Here is a 21,693-nt window from a genome sequence, read left to right as displayed (position 1 = left end):
TCATCATTGACCCTTGGGGCTTCCCCTGATTCACATTTTCTCTGCGTCATTGTCAAGAAACAGTACTACCAGCTGAGAAAGGTACAGACCTTGACTCTCAGGCCTTTGTTTAGTGACTCAAAGCCTAAGCCATCACCATCTGTGCGAGTCCACTTGCCATGTAACATGTGGTTCTCTACTTCCAATAGGTACTCTGAATATAATCATGCGTTCATATAGGCCCTGACACAACTCATTTGTCTAGCATGGAAATATTGAATATAAACACACACACACACACACACACACACACACACACACACACACTAATACACGGGAACAAAAACTGCCATTTGTTGTGGACTCTGTATCTGACCGCAAACAAGCACAGAGTATTTTGAGATTTGTAGCTTGCTGCAGGTACGATTTATTTTCAATTACTTATGTCCGGCTCATCTAAAGCAACGGATGTTCCTTGGCCAGAGTATTTGAATATTTACAAATAGCACCCTAGTAGATAAAGTAGGATTATGCAGAGATCCCCCTGGTTGTGGTTTTGTTCTCTCGCTGCCCGCTCATCGCCTCATCTTCCCGCACTTGCGCCGCCAGGCGCTGGTCACCTCCGCCTTCCATCCCGACTGGAAGAGCAAGGCGGGGAAAATCAACAGCTCGCGCAGACAGGAGCTGGAAGATTGATTAGGTTGTGGATGTGCCTTGCGTGTGTGGAAAACGGTGGCATCAGCCGTCTGCAGTTCTTGATCATGAACTCGCTGCAACTTTGAAGGGAGACATGTCATTGCTTTGCAGTGAGCTGAAAGATTGCGTATTTGCGATGCACGTAGTCTGTGAAAAAATGGAAGTTTCCATGGCTTTTTGGAGGACATGAGTTCATTGGGATCTCTGCAGGAGGTATACATGTTCAGATGTTCTTGCTGACACAATTAACTCTCTCAGAATCAAAGCTCTGCATCAATGCATCATCGTAAACTGAATAATCACAATCACATCTTCTGGATTTGTCCCCAAATATGGTGAGCGCCCCCTTTGATATTTTCAACCAAAGTAGCCGAACATATCTTCGGAAACATGGCTCCACTTCCTGAATATTTTGCGGTTTGAAATGAGGCATATATGATGAACTGCTTGCCATGACCTTGCTGTTAGAGTATATTATTAGGCAACTCCGCATATGGTTAATTTAGGATTTATATTGTAATCCAAGGATAATCTTTCTTATGTCTAGGAAAGGCTACTTGCCATCAAACCATGTACTCCTATATAGCCACCCAAGAGGCTCAAGCAATATATTCCATCCAATATACATAATCTTATACTTGCACCAAAATGAACATCCAAGTTAACCTTGGCAAAGGAGCGCAAATAGGGGATTGTGTTAACATGCCAAGGTTACACACAGTGCATAGATCAATCCGGGTTTCCATTCAACTTTGATCCATTACAACAAAACTTAGATCTAGAACCAAGAACAAAGAGGGAGAGGGTAGAGCACCTTCAATGGTGGAGCTCGAGCCACTCGCCATCTCAGGTTCCTTGGTGTAGATCTGCGCTCGGGCAGCGATGGGCGGTGCAGAGGGCGTCAGGATGGTGGCGGCGGAGTTGAGGACGATGGCAGCGGCGGTGGTGCAGAAAGGTCACTAGCGGTGGCGCTTCCCGCCGCTCCAACTCACCCTCTAGATCGGCCTAGGGTTTTATCCGTAGGGAAATTGGCGGCACGATGAACCTCATATAGAGTGCCCCATCCCCCACCTCTATTTATTCTTGTGTTGGGCGATGGGGGCCCACCAACCAGTGAAGGCTTGGACGCCCCGATCCAGGCGCATGGGGAGTTTCCGAGTTGGGCTCTGCCGTTGGGCTGGGTCCAACCCGAGATCAATTCCAACATTCTTTCCCTTGATCTCACCATATCTTTCAACATTGTACTTCTATCTTAAACTCTTTGACTTTACTCGTTTCATCTCAGATTAGTTCATAGAGAAGCTTCATTGGTCCATCGCCGATAGACTTAACAACTACCATAGACATAACTGTTTGGAAATAAATTCTCTAAATTTTGGGCCCTATATTGTCCAAGAATCAAATGCTTTCCCTTAAACCCATGCCGACTACGTGTTCTCTAAACAGATTGGGTGGTAAGCCTTTTTGTGAGCGGATCCGCAAGTATTTTCTTTGTACTTATATGCTCAAGACTAATGCTATGATCCTGGATTTTCTCTTTAACAACTTAAAACTTTATGCCAATGTATTTGGCAGCACCACTTGACTCATTGTTGTGAGCATAGAATACTGTTGGTTCATTATCGCAGTACATTCTGAGAGGTCTTTGAATGCCATCTACCAGTCTCAAAGCGGGTATAAATTTCTTTAACCATTCAACCTGCCCCGAGGCCTCATAACATGCAACAAACTCGGCATACATCGCTAACAATGCAGTGATGGTTTGCTTGGAGCTTTTCCATGATATGGCTCCCCTGTGAGAGTAAACATATAATCTGACGTGGACTTTCGATTATCTTCTATCTAGCATGAGGAATTTTGTGCCTTGCACATAACGTGAAGCTTTCTTTGCCATTATCCAGTGTTGCCATCCTGGATTACTCTGATATCTGCCAAGTATCCTGGTAACAAAAGCTAAGTCAGGGCATGTGCACACTTGAGCTTATTGCAAGCTTCTGACAACTGAAGCATATGGAACCGCTTTCATTTGATTGATCTCATATTGGTTCCTGAGACATTGAAATTTTCCAAATCTATCGACATTGACTATAGGAGCAGGTGAAGGCTTACACGCAAGCATACTATACTTCTTTAAAATCTTTTTCAAGTATGCCTTCTGTGATATCCTAATACACCTTTCTTCTATCTCGGTGAATTTCAATTCCTAAAACGAATGCAGCTTCACCAACATCTTTCATATCAAAAATTTTTAGGACAAAAAATTCTTCGTCTCCAACAGCAGACTAACATCACTACTAGTGAGTAAAATGCCATCCATGTACAGGATAAGAAAAATAAATTTTCCACTCTTAAACATTGCATAAATGCAATTGTCCTCCTCATTCTCTTTGAACCCAAATCTCCTTATTGTTTCATCAAACTTTAATAGCATTGCCTAGAGGCTTGCTTTAATCCATAAATGGATTTCTTAAGGCGGCATCCCATACGCTCTTTTCCTTCCACGACAAAACCTTTCGGTTCTGCCATGTAAACATTTTCCTCCCTCTGTTTGCCTAAACGGTCATTCTTAGTCCATTTAAACAGCGTTTAAATGGTAAATAGAGGTCACCCGTGTCGTTTAGGCCCTAAACGGTAAATTAAACAGCTAGGCCGTTTAAACCCGTTTAAACTGTTAAAAACCGTCTAAATAGAGTTGAGTTAACCGTGATTAGGTGAGCTAAATGACCATTTAATTTATAATTTAGTCAATAAGAGGATTACAACTACCACAATCATTATCAAACCAATTAGCATCGTAAGTACATGAAGTGTTGTGTGAATTAGATTTCTTGCAAAATGATTATTTGATAGATTGCTTACTTATTACCTGTGCAAATATGTAGAATTTCTAGCATATTTGACATTTACAGACATAAATATGCATATTTTAGTGTTACTATGTCAAACCATTTAGGCCGTTTAACTCCGTTTAAACACCGTTTAAACGGTCTAAACGCTAAACAAAGAGTGACCGACTTTTTACCTTTTAGTGTTTAGGTTAACATTGTTTCCTCCATATTCCCATTGAGAAATGTCATCTTTGAATCCATCTGATGTGATTCTAAATCATAATGTGCCACCAATGCTATTATTATTCTCAAGGAATGTTTACATGAGACGGGAGAAAAGGTTTCATTGTAATATATCCATTCTCTTTGCGTAAAACCTTTTACCACGAGTCGTGCTTTAAACATTTCTACATTCTCTCTAGAGTCACATTTAATCTTGTAGACCCATTTACAACCTAATGTCTTGGTTCCTTTAGGAATTTCTTCTAAGTCTCAAACACCATTGGAGCTCATCGATTTCAATGCATCCTTCATAGCTTCTAGCCATTCTAATGAGTGAACGCTTCTCATGGCTTCTTCATATGAAGTGGGATCACCCTCTATACGAGACTCTTCAATGTTATACAGTTCATAGTCATCAGCAATAGCTGATCTTCTAACTCTCTAGGACCTTCTTGGTGCCTCCATGGCACATCTTCTGCTTGAGGATGCTGTTGTTCCCCTTCATGTGTGGCAATGGGTTCTGGAGGATCCTGGAGGACAGATTACTCATTCTCATTCATTGTTGCCATAGGTGGAATAACAACAGGTGCTGGCATCACAATGTCAGGTATTGTTGGTGCAGTAGTGATAGGTAGTGAGAAAAATAGCTCCTGAATAGGAGTAGGCACATACACCCGCTTCTCCTCAAGATCAAATTCTTGAGCTATACTCCCCCCTCATCATTTCATACTCTAGGATAACAGTGTGTCTTGTTTCTACAAACTTTGTATGTCTTTCTAGGCAGCAGAAACAAAAATCTTTTGACTTTTCAGGATAGCCAATGAAATGGCAACCTACTATCTTGGGATCTAACGTTCTAATATTTGGGTTGAATACTTTAGCCTCAACTGGGCTCCCCCACACACGCAGGTGGTTTAGTGAGGGTACTCTTCCTATCCATAGTTTATATGCTGTTTTGGGCACCGACTTACTTGCTACTCTGTTGAAAATATGAATGGTAGTTTTTAATGCCTCCATCCACGGACTCAATGGCAAGGTGGAGTGACTCATCATATTGCGCACCATATGCATCAGTGTACGGTTATGACTCTCAGCTACTCCATTCTATTGAGGCTCTCTCGGTGTAAAATACTGGGCAACTATGCTATTTTTCTGTAGGAACCTTGCAAAAGATTCAGGAACCTGTCCATATGGGGTCTGCCGACTGTAGTACCCCCCCCCATGCTCAGATCTGACTAATCCTTTTATCATGCTAATTTTCAACTTCGGCTTTAAATATCTTAAATTTATCCAATGCTTCTGATCTTTCTTTAATTGGATAAATGTAGCCAAAATGGGAGTAATCATCTGTGAATTTAACGAGTCATAATCATCCAAACTTTGCACAGGAAATGGACCACAGATGTCCATGTGGATTATCTCTAAAATACCTGCGCTTTGTTTGGCACCCTTTTTATTTGTTTTATGTACTTTCCTTTAATACATTCTATGCATTGTTCTAAGTCTGAGAACTCTAGAGGAAGAATTTCATTCTTAACTAATCTTTCTATCCTCCCTCTCAAAATATGGCCTAAATGACAGTGCATCTTGAGTTCTTTTTCTGTTCCTGTTTGCATTCACTGACGAGGATGCAATCTCATTCACATTGACATTCACTCTTCACATACGGAATTCACATTTTTATGGAGTGATAGTAAATAAAGCTGATTCGTTTGGTAGTCAACACCAACACATGCATTATTAAACTGTATCTCACATTTGCCATCGATAAAATGGCAATCATAACCATCATTATCCAAGCGTGACACACTATTCAAGTTTCTTTGCAATGAGGGAACATAAAGAACATCTCTAAGTAAAAGGTTGAAGCCATCAGCTAGCTCTAAAGAAAGGTCGCCAACAGCCTCAACATCTGCTTGGACTCCATTTGCGACTTTAATGCATCTTTCATTTCTTGGTGTAGTTCTCGTCGAACGGAATCCCTTTATTTGCCATTAAGGCCTTTAAGAAGACACTCCTTGTAATGTCCCTTCTGCTTGCAGTGGAGGCATTGATCTTTGTCCACTAGGAAATTCTTTGGCTGATAGTTTTGTTGCATGGGACCCTCGTCTTTTGCCTGTGAGGAAGGGCCAGCATGAAGGCCTTTTATTTGTTCTGCACATTGTTAATCAAACCACCAAGCTGGGTTTTAATTCTTTCCTCCTCTTGCACACACATAGCGATGCACTTTTCCATATCCCATTTCTCGGGCTGCATGTTGTAATTAACAAAAAAGGTCTCAAATTCTTTTGGGCGGGAAGCAAAAACTAGATGGACAAGGAATTTTTCCTTGAGGTGCAAATCCATTGGTTTGAGCTTGGAGTTCAAGTTGCTCATTCTCAGTATGAGTTCTCTAATACCACTGCCACCTCCATGGTACGTCTCTGTAACCAGCTTCTTTATCAGCTGGGTTGCACATGACTTTGAAGAACTAGTGAACTGACTCTTTATTCTCTCAAGGTATTCTGTGGTGGAGTTGCACTCTGTAATTGAGCCCACTATTGTAGTCTCAATCGTGTTCTTTATCACCACCATACACTTCTTGTTGGCATTGGTCCACTTTTTATGCTGTATGTCCAAAGACATCTTTAAGGGAGCTTAGTCCCTCTCTCTGGCTTGCCATGCAGCAGCATCCTCCCCACGCACTGGCGCCTGAGGTTCAGTGGGACATAGGAATTCCTCCCGATGGTCGGATACACCTCACCACAAATGAATGCTAGATCAATCTTTTTCCACCATTCATCGTAGTTGTCACCTTTGAGGGTCGGGATATCTTTGATGTAGCTCATCAAGTACATCCCTCCTTAAATCACAATGAAAAGTGAGAACACAATAACAACAATTGCATATTTTAGGTCCAATGTTGGTCAAAAATTAAAAAATACAACTGTTTAAAGTATTAAATCTACATCATCGTTGGGCAGAAATAGAAATAATGCAAATAACCTTACAAAAATTATAGTATTGGTATTAACACATTGGTCAAAAAATAACAATATCATAATTCACTCAATAATGATCTTTTATCATGCTTTTAAGATCAATTATCCCGTTGGTTCGAATTAAAATTAAAAGAGCACTAATTTATTGTTTGCAGCGGAAACATGAAAACATATTCATATCCAGAAGCAATATTATGTTCAGAAACTACTCAATAAACAATTTTCACGTTGGTTTAAATTGAGTAGAGAGTCAAACTTTACAAAAATCATTAAAAATTTGCCGCTAAAAATGAGAGAACTAATACCAAAACCTTAGTCTTCTGTACTCTGCATATAGCTCAGTGGCCAAAATTCTCTCTGGCCGTAGTGCTTGGCTCGGCCCGCCCCATGCGCGGCCAACAGCACGGAGCAACCCGCTCCGCCCGGGCGGCCCAGCGGCGAACCTCGCATGCTTATGGCCTAGCTCTAATGCGTGCGTGCGCGGCCCACGACCTGACTACACTCTCCGCACTCCCATGCCCCGGGCTGCAACTTGAGGCTGGGCTGGGAAATCGCTCCCCCGCCTGGGCCTCTTTTAGGCCGAGAGAGGAGCCCACTCACTCCTGGCCGTCAGATCTCCCCTTGCTTTTTGCCCCAGCAAAACTCGGTGCAGCTCTCCTCCACAAACCCTAATTCCATTCACTCCCTCCCTATTCTCTCTCCCGCATGGAGGCGGCAGACCGATCGGTGGCACACCGGAGGAGGAGTTGGTCCCAGCACAGCCGCTGGCCCCCTCGCTAGCGCATGCACTCGCCTGTGCAAGGGCGCGACACCACCAAGCGGACTGGCGTCAGTGCCTTGGGCCCCAAGCGTGCGCTATGTGGCGGCTTGGACTTTCCCGCACGGAGGCGGTTGTGCGCCGGCAATCCTGCGTCCAGAGGGGCATCAAGTTCTTTTCTTCCTTCTTCTTTGATTCACATCGAAGTGATGCACGGAGGCGGTTTGTGAAAGCAGTATGGCTCGGAAAGATTGATTGATTAGGATGTGAGGCATGAGTTACATATATATATATAGGCAAGGACGACCTAGGGTTTATAGAAACACCCAACAACCAGGAGATCCTTGCCTAATCAGACGCACACCTATCCTAATACCACCAGGGCCGGCGCATGGTGTACAGGCCCATGCGGCCAGACGAGACTAGAGCCCATGAGTACAAAACCCCTTGCTAACACGCCCCCGCAGTCTGATCGTCAGTGGATCGGACGTTCAGACTGGACCTGAATTCCGTGAAGACAGAAGACGGCAGTCCCTTGGTGAAGATGTCGGTGTACTGTGAAGACGTAGGAACGTGGAGCACACGAAGATCACCAACTGCAACACGCTCCCGCACAAAGTGAAGATCGATCTCGATGTGCTTGGTACGTTGATGCTGAACTGGGTTGGAGGTCATGTAGACTGCGCTGATATTGTCACAATACACCAATGTGGCACAGCGCAGGGGAGAATGTAACTCACTGAGAAGCTGGCGCAGCCAGGAAGCCTCGGCAACAGCATTGGCGACGGCGCGATATTCTGCCTCGGCACTGGAGCGAGAAACCGTGTTTTGACGCTTGGACGACCAGGAGATAAGATTATCCCCGAGGAACACTGCATAGCCTGAGGTAGACTTGCGAGTATCCGGGCAGCCGGCCCAGTCAGCATCAGAATACACCACCAGATCCTCCTGTTGACAAGGACGCAGAACCAGCCCCAAGTGTAGGGTACCTCGAACGTAGAGAAGAATGCGCTTCAGCGCAGCCAAGTGAGTTTCCCGAGGATCATGCATATGGAGACAGACCTGCTGAACCGCATACGCGATGTCGGGGCGAGTGAACGTCAGGTACTGCAATGCACCAGCCAGACTCCGAAAATCTGATGGATCCTGAACAGGCGCTCCAGTAGCGGCAGACATCTTCGGATTGGTGTCGACGGGGGTGGAACAAGGCTTGCACTGTGCCATGCCAGCCCGATCCAAGATGTCCAGCATGTACTGGTGCTGAGACAGAAGCAGGCAGCCATCACGCCGCTGAACACGCATTCCCAGGAAGTGATGTAACTCGCCAAGGTCCTTCATGGAGAACTCACGCTGAAGGGCAGAGATGGTGCGCTGGAGCACAGCCGTAGATGAAGCCGTGAGAACAATATCATCCACGTACAGAAGCAGGTAGATGGTGTCGCCGCCACGATGGTACACAAACAGCGAGGTGTCGGTCTTGGCGTTGACGAAGCCAAGAGAAACCAGGTAGGAGGCGAAGCAACTGTACCATGCCCGAGGCGCCTGCTTGAGACCGTAGAGGGACTTGTTGAGGCGGTAAACAAAGTCCGGATGTGCGGAGTCCTCAAACCCGGCAGGCTGGGAAGCGTAGACGGTCTCGGTCAAGGTGCCGTGGAGGAAGGCGTTCTTCACATCGAGTTGGTGAACAACCCACCCACGGGACAGTGCAATCGAGAGCACTGTACGGACCATGGCGGGCTTCACCACCGGACGCTGAGTGAAGCCACGAAGCACCCATCGTGCCTTGTAACGCTCGAGAGTTCCATCAGCATGGAACTTGTGCTTGTAAATCCACTTGCCGGAGACGATGTTCGCACGAGGTGGGCGCGGTACGAGTTCCCAGGTGTTGTTCTCCAGAAGGGCCGAGTGTTCCGCTTCCATAGCAGCCCGCCAATTGGGATCGGCGAGGGCGCTGCGGAACGTCCGAGGAACTGGAGACAGGGGCGCCGCCTGGTATGCAGACGGGAAGCGAAGCCCGGACTTGGCGCGAGTCTTCATCCCATGGTCGTTGACGACCGGAGGGACGGGAACAGCACCCTTGGGTAGGGCCGGTGCGCTGGTCGGCGCAGGAACCACCGTAGAGGCGCGGCGCGAGTAGACGTGAAGTGGGGCCGCGCGTGGCGCAGGTGTCGAGGATGGCGCCGCGTATGGCGCGGGCGAAGACGGGGCGGCGCGTGGCGCGGAGGATGTCGTCGAGGTCGGGGCCGCGCGTGGCGCGGGTGAGGACGGTGCCGCGCGTGGCGCTGGCGCGGAGGACATCGTCGAAGTCGGAGCCGCGCGTGGTGCGGGTGAGGACGGTGCCGTGCGTGGCGCTGGCGCAGGAGACGCCGCGCGTGGCACGACCTGAGCGGCGGGCGGCGATCCAGTCCCCAGCTGGAGGAAGGGACCTGCGCCAGCAGTGGTGCTGGGCACAGGAACGACGCGGGCCGGCGCGCAAGGGGCGACGGGAAGACCTGCAGGGAACAGAGGTGACGAGCCAATGGGGCTGGGCACCGAGTTAGTGAAATCCTCCAAGAAACCATAGTCCGCTACAGGTTGGGTTTGTTCGGCAAAGGGAAAGGTGAACTCGTCGAAGATGATGTGGCGCGAGATCAAAATCCTGTTGGACTGAAGATCAAGGCAACGGTATCCCTTGTGGTGATCGGAATACCCCAGAAAAACACAACGGGATGAGCGTGGTGCAAGTTTGTGGGGGGCTGTAGCGGAGAGGTTAGGGTAGCAAAGACAACCGAAGACGCGCAAATGGGCATATGATGGGTCGGTGCCGAGAAGGGCATGGTGAGGGGTGCCGAAGTGCAGCGTCTTGGTAGGGAGGATGTTGAACAGGAGGGTCGCTGTATGCAGCGCTTCGACCCAGTAGGACGGTTTAAGCGAGGCCTGTATTAACAAGGAACGAATCACATTGTTAGTAGAACGAATGGTGCGCTCGGCTTTACCGTTCTGCGGGGATGTATAAGGGCAGGACATCCGGAGGTGAATGCCGTGGGTGAGGAAGAACGTGCGGGCGCTGGAATTGTCGAATTCGCGGCCGTTGTCGCACTGAACTGCCTTGATCGTGTCGCCGAACTGAGTTTTCACATAAGCGAAAAAGTGAGACAGTGTAGAGAAAGTGTCAGATTTGAGCCGCAGGGGAAACGTCCAAAGATAGTGTGAATAATCGTCAAGAACGACCAAATAGTATTTAAAACCCGAGACACTAGCAACAGGTGATGTCCAGAGGTCACAATGTATGAGGTCGAACTTATGTGAAGCACGAGACGAAGACACACGAAACGGAAGACGCACATGCCGGCCTAACTGACATGCATGACACAGCGAGGAGCTAGTAGTTCTAGTACACCCAGGAAGCGCTAGCTTGGAGAGAGCCTCGTGACCAGGGTGCCCGAGGCGTCGATGCCAAAGCGTCGGCGTGGAGACGGCGACAAGAGACTGAGCTGCAGGGAGCTGGAGAGGATACAACGGCCCGGAGCTATTGCACCTGATGATCACGTTCCTGGACTTGAGATCCTTCACAGAACAGCCAGAGGGGTCAAATTCAACTGAACAATTATTATCAATGGTAAACTGGCGAACAGAAATAAGGTTCTTGATGAGTTTAGGTGAAACAAGAACATTATTAAGATGTAAAGGCCCAGGAAAGTGGGCGCCGCCAGAGGAAGTGACAGGAATAAGAGAACCGTCACCGACAATAATTGAAGCAGGAAGAGATGACGTAGGGTAGCTGGTATGTGAAAGAGTATGAGGATCGGGAGTCATATGCGAGGAGGCACCTGTGTCGAAGAACCACTCATTATTTTGCGGCTGGTTCAACGTCATAGTGCTGAACGTGGAGGCGAGTGATTGTTGATCCCACGACGGCGTGCCGGAGAGGGGACTGTACTGGGTCTGCAGAGGAGTGGCAGCCCAGGTGGCGCCCTGGGGAACCTGGGCCGCGGGGTAGCCGAAGAAACCCGGTGGCAGCCCAAGTGGAGCGAAGGCCGGCTGGGCCACGAAGGCTTGCTGCGGCCCAGGGCGCACGGGTTGCTGAGGCGCCACGGGAGGCCGCGGGCCGGGATACATCTGTATCGTCCCGGCCCATGGATTATACAGCGAAGGCCAGGGAGCCCCGCCGGGCCTTCCGCTGGCGCCGAGTCCGCCGGTGCCGGAGGAGCTGCCGCCGTTGGCGGCGCTGGTACCGGTTGGAGGGGTGGTCTTCTGCTGGGCGCGGCCCCCGCGCCTGCCGCGGCCGCCCTTCTTCTCCTTGGAGGGCTTGCCGGAGCCCGCGCCCCCGGAGCTCGAGCCCCCGCCAGAGGGTGTCCGCGGTGCGCCGCCGGAGGAGGAAGTAGAGCCGCTCGTGTGCTGGCCAGCGGTCGAGGCGACGAGTGCGGTGGACGAGGTGGAGGAGCGGTTCGCGAGGTTGAGCTCCTCCATGAGGAGGTCCGCGCACACGTCGTCGAAGGTGGGGAAGGGCCGAGCGCGCCGGAGATGCAGGCCAAGGGCGGTGTAGCGGTCGTTGAGGCCGCGGATCACGTTCAGGACGAGAGTCCTGTCGGTGACATGTTCGCCCAGATCCCGTAGCTTGGCCACCATCTGCTTGAACGTCCTGCAGTAATCGACGATGGAGAGGTCACCTTGCACGAACTGCCGGAATTGGGCGTCGAGGTACAGGACCCGTGTCTCCCGGTTGCCGAGAAACTGGGTCTCGAGGGCAAGCCAGGCGGCACGGGCAGTGGTGTCGCGCTCCATGGCGGTGTCGGCAAGGTCGTTGGAGACGGTGCCGTAGATCCAAGACTTGACTACGCAATCCATGCGTGTCCAGTCCGGGAAAACGCACGCCGGCGGGTCACGGAGGACGTGATCCTCCAAGGAGAACTTGCCGGCGGTGAGGAGGAACTGATCGCGCCACCGCGCGTAGTTCCCGGCGTTGAGGTCGAGGAGGATGGGGATGAGGCTGCGGATGTTTTGGACGGCCACCGCCTGAGCATGGAGATTCAAGACGGTGGCTGCCTCGTGCATCAGCATGGCCTGGTGGAGATCGGAGCCGTGGACGACCTTGGCGTCCTTGGCGTCCGCGTCGTCCTCGGCATCATCATCGGAGGAGGGGGCGTCGGCGACGGCGCGCGCGTCGGCCGCGCGCTTGAGGGCGTCGCGGGCACGGGTGGCAGCGGCGTCGCGTTCCTTGGAGGCGGCGGCGGCTTCGAGCTCAGCGGCCTGGGCGAGTTCCAGGGCGGCGGCGCGTGCGGCTGCGCGTTCCACGGCGCGATCAGCGCGTCGCTGTTCCTCAGCAGCGAGGTGATCGGCGTCGGGGGAGCCATCGACGGCGTCTTGGGGTGGGGTGGATCCGGCCATCTGGGTGGACGCAACAACGGAAAGGGAATCGGGGTAAAGACCCGGACTCGTGATACCATGAAAGCAGTATGGCTCGGAAAGATTGATTGATTAGGATGTGAGGCATGAGTTACATATATATATATATAGGCAAGGACGACCTAGGGTTTATAGAAACACCCAACAACCAGGAGATCCTTGCCTAATCAGACGCACACCTATCCTAATACCACCAGGGCCGGCGCATGGTGTACAGGCCCATGCGGCCAGACGAGACTAGAGCCCATGAGTACAAAACCCCTTGCTAACAGTTTGGAAATGCAGATCTTGAAGAGCAACCGATGTTTGCATCCACAGAAATAGAAATATTTTACGAGTACTTTGACCAAGACGTATATAAGGCATTTTCTGGAGCTTTTTATATTTACAGTGGATATATACGTGCCTGTGTGTTTAAAGTCAAATGGTTTAAAAGTAATTGAATTGCATCGAACTACTACTAAAAAATATCATTTGTTGCGTGATGGAATAACACAACAAACAGAAACAGATGAGTTTTATGACTTACAGCTTACCAAAGGCCCATCAACCTCCTCCATCTTCTCTTTGCCATATAGACGCTCCACCAAAGCGAGAGCAAACTCAATTGCTATTTCTGGACCCCGACTGGTCACGGCATTCCGATTCACTAGGTATCACATCTGCAGTGAACTTTTCCTCGAATGATGGATAACAGCTTGGGCATATATAATTACACATCTAATTTCACACAAAAAAATTATACCCTGGGAATTGGTGCTAAAAAGCTTGCCAATATGTGCTCTAAGAATTCATCGCCTAACGCATGCAAGCAAATTAAAAAACAAACATTGTTAAATAAAGTCCTTAGACGATCGATGTTGCTTAATGTCCTACGCCATGGAGAAAATAAATACCTTGATACAACATGCAACTTGGGGGTCAGGATCTGATGGGAAACACAAGTGGATCCTGACAGTGCCCTGATTTAATGAAAGTGCCCTAATTTAATGAAACAAAGAACAAAAATGGAGGTCGGCGATCTCGACGGCAATTAGCAAAACAAAAAACAAACATTGCTAGACAAATTCTTGGACGCCATGGAGAAAACATGCACCATGGCCAAGGTGCAACGGGGGGAGGTGTGGCATCCTCACCGCTGATTTAATGAATCCAAGATCAAAGATGAAGGTCGGCACTTGTCTGGGGCAGTCGGCCATCGTGACGACATCATGTTGTAGTGGGCGCTCGCGAAGGCGGCCCGACAATAGTGTGACGGCTGCCCGCGAGCCAATCTTGGTCGAGTGTGGGAGCGGCGCACCTGATGGAGCACAAAAGCCCTCGATCAACCAGCGCACAACACAAATGGAAGGTTTGGCACTCAATCAACCAGCGCACAATACAAAAGGAAGATAAACAAAAGTGGGTTAATCAGCGCACAACATTAAGGAAATAAAAAGAGAGATTTTAGGATGTCTTACTAAAAATTATGGTTGCCTCATCTCTATACAATGGAAAGTAACAAGTGGGTACAAAGGTGGGTAGGTAAAAGTGTTTGGTGTAAAAAGTATTAGGATTTTGGTGGAAACATTTTCCTTCTATCAATTTCGTGGGTCTACACCCTCTTTCGTCAAACCTTTGGGCTGACAAGTGGGACCTCCGTGAGGGGTATGGTGGGCCTAATCTTGGTGAGAAAGGGTTTCAATTGTTTCAACTTTTGTAGTATAGATAAAAAAAACAGCAGTGGGTCTAAAATCTAGTGTTAATGTGCAGAACTGAACAGGATTCTTGCATGCTTCAAGGACAACAGGTGGTAAAATGAACCTGGATTCAGGGGAAAAACCTAAGTGATTATAGAATGAACAATGAATGATGATCATATATTTCTTCAGAGTAGCTGATTCCTCTCAATACTGTGTAGTTCACAACCATGATTGTATACACTACTACAAATATAGTCATCGCAAACAGTCTATCACCGCCGGTTTGAATCAAACCAGCGGTGATAGTTTATCACCGCCGATTCCAAACAGACCCGACGGTGATGCACAATTATCACCGCCGGTTCGTATTACGAACCGGCGGTGATGAGTTTACGGGCATCACCGCCGGGTCGTAACACGAACCGACGGTGATGTGTGGGTATCACCGCCGGTTCCTGTTACGACCCGGCGGTGATGAGATCGTGCTCATTCTTATCCTCTCCCGTGACCTCTCCCTTCTCTCCCCTGAGCTCATCTCCTTCCTTCTCAGTCTCCCTTCCTCCCTTGCTTCCCTCCCATGCACCCCTCCCTTCGTCTTCCCTCTCTGCTCCTTTCCCCTGCAGATCTGCGGCGGCGGCGGCTCGCGGCGAGCGCATGGCCTGCAGCTAGAGCGCACAGCGGGAGCTCGAGGATGTAGCGGGGCCTGCGGGGCGGCGGAGCAGTGAGGAGCGCCGACAGCAAGATCTAGAGCGCCACCGTGTAGTCGACCTCCGCGAGGTGCGACGGCCCTCCCCTCTCCTCCCCACATTTCCCAGCTGCCCCTAACCTCACCTCCACTCTCTCCCCCAGCAGCAGCGGCAGTCGCACGGAGCAGCGCTGCGCGGGCGGCTGCAGCAGCACAGCGACCAGTAGCGGCAGCGGCAACGACGCGGCATTGCGCCGGCTGCTGCAGCAAAACGGCGAGCAGCAGCGTGTGGTGCTGCGCCAGCAGCTGCAGCAGCGTGGCAAGCAGCAGCTGTAGCAGCGTCGCGAGCAGCAGGCAGCAGCAGCCCGGCGACATGGCGAGAAGCAGCGCAGCCGCCGGTCAGCAGAAGCAGTGACGTGGCGCGCGAGACGCAGCAGCAGCGACGCGGTGCGGCCTTATTTTTTGTTTCGTGACGGAGGCAATACTGTCGGGTCTAAAACCGGCGGTGATTGTTTGGACTATCACCGTCGGGTTTGAAACCGGCGGTGATGGCTCCGTCTATCACCAACGAGTTAAATCCAATGCCTTCAAAACCGACAGTGATAGCCATTTTCAACTGGCAGTGATAGGGTATGCTGGAGTAGTGATAGCGCTTGTGCATGAAGAAGCTCCCAAAATAACTTTGATAACATTCACCTGCCTTGATATCACAAGTACATATATAGCTCCCAGAATCTTGAGTGTGATTGTAAGGTGACCAGAAAAAAGCAGGGTCAGAAGAGGGAGATTTCTAGTCTGTATGAGAATCAATCTTATTCCCCAACTTGCTTGGGAAAAAGGCTATGTTGTTGTTGATGTTTATGATGAGAATTAATCTTACTAGTCTATCAACCCCGTGCTCCCGCACGGGCTAATTAGAATAACATAAAAATAAGGTTATAGTTATAATTATCCGTCTCATGCCGTTTTTCATCTATTAAATATTATCTAGTTACAATAGTTTTTATTTTGCATCACACCTCCACATGTATTCTATATATATTTAGTTGAACTATTTGTTTATGAATTGGTATTCTTATCTCTTTTATCATACATGAATATATGGTGGCATATATCGTGAGTAGTATTTTTGTATAAATAATAATATAAATAATATATTAATAATGATAGAAATAGTAATTTTAAAATTTACATTAGTGTACTTTAATATTTTATTATAATTATATAATTTAGATTCAGATTTAGGAGTAATTTAATTTGTAATAATAATGACATAATTGGATAACTTATATGCAAATTTAGGAGGTATTTGTATTATTTTTATAATGGCATGTGTGGGTAATTTACAAAAAATTAGGGGGTTACTTTAGATTTGTTTATAATGGCAGAGGTAGGTAATTTAGATACATGTTTTGGGGGTTATTTTAAATTATTTTCATAATGGCAGAGGTGGGTAATTTATTAGAAAAGATAACAGATCTGATGGTTATTATAATCAGAGTTGTTGGATTGATGGTTGGATGTTTCTAATTTTTGTGAGAATTTATAGGATTTCTCTATTTTTTTTAGAGTGTCCACCGGATCCTAGGTGGCTTCATGTCCTCCAATTAGTAATAATAAGATTGCACTTCTTCTTTTTTTTCTCGAATACGCAGGAGAGCCGCGTATCATTGTATTAAAAAGAAGAGAATGATCCAATAACAGAACCTCAAATCCCGTCTTGGATCAGAGTGAGGAGTGGCGTGTTTTTACAATGGAAAAAAGACTTTACTTGGTTAGAAATAAAAAGGACTTGACCGGGAACACTTTCAGCTACTGACCTAGCTGGTTTGCTCACCCTAGTCCCAGGGCAGCAAGACCCTTTGCACCCCCAACAATCCACGATTGGGTCTCATCCCTGAAAGCCTGAAGAGCACTCTGAACATTCGGTGCCAATCCATCGAAAACACAAGAGTTTCTATGTTTCCAAATGATCCAGGCGCCAAGTATGATAAGAGAATTCAAGCCATTTCGATGCTGTTTTGGCATTTTCTTCCAGGATCTTTTCCACCACTCAACAAAGGAGTTGTTATGTCTTGTGGCCAACAGAGGATAAGTTTAGGGGCTGGAGGATGTTGAACCAGAACTGTCAGGCAAACACGCAAGAGGTAAGGATGTGTTGTACTGTCTCGTCTTCCTAGTCACACAGTGGGCAGCGGTCAGGATGTGGCAATCCCCTTTTTTGTAAGCGATCTGCTGTCCAACAACAGTTATGGACAGCAAGCCAAACAAAGATCTTGCATTTGTTGGGAGCATAGGTTTTCCAAATCCTTTTCCATGGTTCAAGTTCGATGGCACCAACGAAAAAAGATCTGTAGGCTGATTTGGAGGAGAAGATACCAGAGTTTTCATGCTTCCAAACGTTTTGATCTTCAATAGTGTTGAGCTGAATGTTTGATACGGCATCACAGAGTTCTAAATATTCCATAAGACCATGCCAACTAAGAGCGCCTCTTATATTTGAAACCCATGAATGATCAATCAACGCATCAGCTATGGTTCTTGAATTTCGTACTCTTGTTGGTACACTTTTGTGGACGTTTGGTGCTAAGCTGGTTCCAAGCAGCCAACAATCCATCCAAAACAGTGTGTTAGATCCATTGCCCATAGTTGTTACTGCTGAAATAGCAAACAAAGCTGAGGTATTTGGATGTACTGGTACGTCTAGACCAGCCCATGGATGATCTGGGTTGTTTTTTTGGTCTCATCACTTTCTCCCAAGCGACCAAACAGCAGCCTCCATTTACTTCCTTCTGCCCTTTCCGAAGAAAACCTCTTCTTATTTTGTCAATTGCACGGATAAACCATTTCGGGACCTTGATTGCGACCAGCAAATAAATTGGAATGGCAGTGAGAACAAAGCAAACTAGTACTGCACGACCAGCAAGGTTCATCAGGGATGCCTTCCACCCAGGGAGCTTGGTAGCTACTTTCTCAATCCAAACCAATAAATCACACCTCCTTAACTTCTTATCAGAGATAGGCAGACCTAGGTAAGTGGTAGGGAAGGATGAGGTTGTGCACTGTAAAGATTGACTGACCACTTCCACAATATTTTCATCACAATGGATTGGAATGACACTGCTCTTCTGGAGATTGGTTTGCAACCCTGAGGCATCACCGAAGATCTGCAGCAGGTTTTTTGTGAGTTGAAGATCATCAGCCTCGGGTAATGCCACATCATCTGCATATAACGATAGGCGTTGTCCAGTGGAATGGAGTGGTTGCAATAAACCTTCTGATTCAGCTTTGGTAAACAAACTGTTCAAGACATCCATTACTAAAATAAAGAGCATGGGAGAAAGGGGATCTCCCTGCCGAAGCCCGCGCTGATGGAAGATATATTCCCCCAGTTCACCATTTAGCATCACTTGAGTTGAAGCCGTGGGAAGGAGATAGGTGAGGAGTTTGCACCAGGAAACACAGAAACCCAACTATGAAAGAATCTCCAGAAGAAAACTCCAGGCTACTGAATCAAAAGCTTTCGATATATCAAGTTTCAGGAATAAGCTACGGCGATGGAGTGCTTTGATGGTTTGTTGGAGCAACATGAAGTTGTCATGAATACATCTCCCACCGATAAAATGTGGCATTGTAGAGTGATATCATGCAATGTACATATATATCATTTTCTGTTCGGCTTTGTTTCCTTTGTGCTTCACTCAGGTTTTTTCGTGTTCTCTGCATTAAGATAAGTTGATCGTGCATTCATATGCATTAAGTGGGTTTTTTGCATAACATTTTTGTTTTACTTGTTATAGGATGAAAATATGGATATGGATCTTTGAACATATTTGCTAGGCAACTAAGGCTAACTGATGTGAAGCAAGTGTTTGTTCTGAACTATGTATCTCTGACACTAAAACAAATAATTCTACTGCCATATTGCCTCCAATTTCCCCTTTACTCTGGCAAACAGTAACAAAAAAATCAAGCAATCACCAGAGTGTTTATGGTACCTGAAGCTCTGAACTGTATTTAGGTCCTTTCTATGAAATAGATTGGCTGAAATAATTAAGGGGCGGAGCGGAGTAAATTACCCAAGGAATGGCAGGGGAATGCTTCGGACTGTAGTTAAGATAATTGTAATTTTCAGAGTATGTGGATTGATACCTGGTGAATGGAAATCTACAGCCAGCAGTGGGACACAGATATTTGTCCTGAACTATGCAGCTGACAGGAGAACATGTAACTTTAATGCACAATTACACAGATACTTTCATTTTTTCTCCCCAGTAAAAAAAGCAAGCATCCATCAGAATATTTTGACATCTGAATTGCAATTTTAGGTTCTTTTCAACTGCCGTATCCTATTTCAGTGGAATTTGGTGAAGTAACAGCACGAGGAAATTCAGAGCTACGCTTGAAAAATTCTTACTATGGATGGATGAATACCTGAAGCCTGAAAATGAAGAACTGAAGGTTGACTTTGGGAACCGACTGCCTGCAGTGGCGAGCCAACAAATCGATGCTTGCCGGCGAGGCCACCAAGCCGGCAGGGCAACCAACGTCTTCGGATTGAGCTCCTCGCCTCGGAGTGGAGGATCCGAGCCGCCGCCGTGCGCAGTTGGTCTGGTTGCTACCCCGCCGGCGAATGCATGCTTGTCCTCCCCATCAGCCCATCCCTCTCTGTTGCTCCATCTCTGAATCTTTCCTTGCTTTGCCCAAGCCTGTGCGTGTGGATTTGGCGCTGGAGGGCGCGGGATGCTTCGCGGTTGGCTAGCGGAGGTCCGCCGGCGTCGAGCGAACGGCCTCGCCGTGGGCTCTGTCAACGCCCCCAGAACATTTGCGAAAAACCCCGGAATTGGGTTGCGACTTTTTTTAGGTTATTGGATTGCGACTTTTAATCGCGATCCGAATATATGCAGCAGTAGGGGTGAAAGCGAAAATGGTAATTTCTAATATTAGGATAAAATGAAAAACAAAAATAGTTTGGCATACTTCGATTATTTTATTTTCGTGAACTATCTTATTTTCAAGTATTCTACCGTATTTTATCGATAAAAATATCTTATTTACATATAATGTCAGCACCTGCTATCTATATTTTTAAAATCTCATATCTGTATTTTAGAGAGTCACTCATTTGTTTTAACCCTAAATCACAATCTAGCGACCTGATTTCATAGGATTATGAATAATTTATTGGATATTGAGATTATTGTCTAAATTTTTAGTACTATGGAATCAGATACATGTGATGGATTGATGTTTGGATTAACATCTTAACCATCAGTATTCACGCAGGAAATCTATCAAGTTGTGCCTCTCCTCGTCTGTCCGCTCAGCCAGCGGCCCAGCGCACACACCGCCGGCCGCCGTCCCCTCCGCCTGCCGATTTCCTCTCCCTAGTCCCAATCGCCGGATTTCTGTCCGGCTGCCGGAAGAGGCAGATAAAACCTCCATGGAACGTACGGCGGGAGAGGTCTGAAAAGGCAAAGCTTGTACCTTTTGGGTGAACGGCATCCGCCGCCCCATTCCATGGCCCACCTGACCTCGGCGGCGACGAAGAAGAAGCCGACCGACCGACCAAATAAACAAATCGCGAGGACGGCAGTAGCATAATTTGCATGGACTTTTGGAGGACTTGACTTCGTTGTGATCTCTGCAGGGAGGGATACTTGTTCTTGCTGACAAGCTCGAACTCTCCTGACAATCGGGTCTGCATCAACGACTCATCATACAACTGAATAATTACATTCGAAATCTTCCTTACCTGTCCCGAGAATTTGGTGACCATCCGTTTGATCTTTTTGAACCAAAAGTGCCTTTGGAAACATGGGTACACCTCCTGAAGATTTCGTGATTTGAAATGAGATATGATGAATATAATTGCTTGTCTGAACCTTGCACCTAAATGGGCATCGAAGTAGTCCCTTAGCAAACGAGCACATGTATGTGGTGCACGGGGAATGATTCGGGTGAGCGCAATGGATATATTGGGAAATTCAGGTTTAAATGCAATTTTTTAAGTGCATCTGAGATCTAATTAAACCACGGTTTTTTAGCAATTATGGACAAGCACAAATACATATATACTGAATGTATACCGTATTAAATAAGATACAAGTCTGAAGATGATCTTCCGGCTGGAAATCTGCCCAGCTTGTATGGATAGAGAAGATGATCTGAACAAATTTACAACAACACACACGAAAAAATATATTAAGATACAAGTCTGAAGACCCAGTTTATCTGGGGTAAAACCATTAACAAGCGATTCATTTTGCACCATGAAAATCGTTGTCGTAGTGTCATCTGTTATTCTGTAAGTGGTAGACATCACTTGTAACTTACATATTGCAAGTCAAGTAGCACAGTTTGCCATGGTTGTAACATGTGACATCGTACCATCCTTTTTTATGTTACTATGTTTATAACTTGTGAGTACTGACATCCAACCGAAGCATGCACAGACATACACCTAGAAATGACAGAA

At 47.2% G+C, this 21,693-nt stretch overlaps 1 long non-coding RNA gene across 2 annotated transcripts; it reads right to left on the bottom strand.

Moving 5' to 3' along the window:
• Positions 1 to 12,958: 12,958 nt before the first annotated feature.
• LOC120659229 lies at positions 12,959 to 20,063 on the bottom strand. 2 transcript variants are annotated; one of them, XR_005668941.1, is made up of 3 exons: positions 19,650 to 20,063; positions 13,985 to 14,148; positions 12,959 to 13,510 (listed from the first exon to the last, which is right to left on the bottom strand). It is a non-coding gene; the product is annotated as an uncharacterized LOC120659229 (long non-coding RNA). The 2 variants fall into 2 exon arrangements; XR_005668940.1 differs by lacking the exon at positions 12,959 to 13,510 and having other exon boundaries at positions 13,639 to 14,148.
• Between the last annotated feature and the right edge of the window lie 1,630 nt (positions 20,064 to 21,693).

Source organism: Panicum virgatum, chromosome 2N, assembly GCF_016808335.1.
Source record: "Panicum virgatum strain AP13 chromosome 2N, P.virgatum_v5, whole genome shotgun sequence".
In the NCBI taxonomy this organism is placed as follows: Eukaryota; Viridiplantae; Streptophyta; class Magnoliopsida; order Poales; family Poaceae; genus Panicum; species Panicum virgatum.
The sequence above is the reverse complement of the archived record's forward strand: the minus strand, read 5'-3'. Positions and strand labels throughout refer to the sequence as shown.